This window comes from Otolemur garnettii, unplaced genomic scaffold, assembly GCF_000181295.1.
Source record: "Otolemur garnettii isolate 467f Iridium unplaced genomic scaffold, OtoGar3 scaffold00016, whole genome shotgun sequence".
Taxonomy (NCBI): domain Eukaryota; kingdom Metazoa; phylum Chordata; class Mammalia; order Primates; family Galagidae; genus Otolemur; species Otolemur garnettii.
The window spans coordinates 11,334,662-11,335,826 of NW_003852411.1; the positions used below are offsets into that span (position 1 = coordinate 11,334,662).

Below are 1,165 nucleotides of genomic sequence, written 5' to 3' on the forward strand. Positions count from 1 at the left end.
AAAAAAAAAAAAAAAAAAAGTATTTTATTCTTTTTGATCTTATTGTAAATGAAATTGTTTTATAGTTTCCTTTTCAGATTGTTCATTATAAATATAATATATAGAAGTACAACTGATTTTTGTGTGTTGACTTTGTATCCTGATCCATTGATGAATTCATTTATTATTTCTCACAGGCTGGAGAGAGAGGCTCCGCAGGCTCCTAGTAGTGTTGAGAAGTGAGCCTTTGGAAGAGCTACTCCACCGGCCCAGCCTGGAGGTTGGTCAGGTGGTCACTCATCTTCTTGATGAGTTTCACTTCCTCATCTAGGAAATGACTCTCCAGGAAATCACAGAGATGAGGATCTGTGTGGGCAGAACCCAGGGCATTAAGATCCAAAAGAGCCTGGTTTAGGCTCTTCTCCTGGGCCAAGGCGGCTTCCATTGTGTCCAGGGTTGTGCCCCATTCATCTTGAGATGGCTTCTGTACATTCTGGAAGCAAACTCGGCCACCACACTGGTTTTGCATCTTCAAGAGAACAATGCTCAGTGCCTTTGCGCTTCACCTCAGCCAACTCGCAGAAGAAGTGGTCATAGTCAAAATAGCAGCCCAGAAAGAGGTAGGTGCAGGAGGCTTGCAGATGCAGATTGGCCAAGTGGTTGATGGCTGCCTCCACATTGGTGGAATAGTTTTAACGTATTTGGGAGCTCATCTGGTTGATTGATAATAAGGAACTAACCACACACACACACACACACACACACACACACAAATGGTGTTAGCTGGCTCCAGAAGCAGGAGATGGCTGTGAAGATGGTCCTAGAGATTGCAATGTAAAAGAATAAAACTGGAAAATTGCTGAAGGCTGGAAGAAAGGGAGTCCCCGGGTCTGTTCTGTCCAAACCCTGTTGAAGCAAGATACAGATCCAAGTGACCACCTCACCCGCTGCCCTTCCTCTTTTTCTTCTTCCTCCTCTTCCCTTTCCTCTTTTTCTCCCTCTCCCCCTCCTCTTCCTCCTTCCCATCCTCCTTCTTTGGCATAACTGCTCTAGCAAGTGCTTTCAGCACTGTGCTAAATACAGTATAAGCAGTGAAAGCAGCATCCCTCCCATTTTTCTTTATTTTATTTTTGAGACAGAGCCTCAAGCTGTCCCCCGGGGTAGAGTGCTGTGGCATTACAGCTCA

The 1,165-nt window shown here is 45.0% G+C and overlaps 1 protein-coding gene and 1 pseudogene across 1 annotated transcript in view; both read right to left on the bottom strand.

Annotated features, from left to right (window-relative positions):
* RGSL1 (regulator of G protein signaling like 1) overlaps positions 1-1,165 on the bottom strand; it is an 89,726-nt gene that overhangs the window by 73,670 nt on the left and 14,891 nt on the right. The gene's annotated exons all lie outside the window — the stretch shown is intronic.
* On the bottom strand, positions 203-892 carry LOC105886580 (annotated as a pseudogene).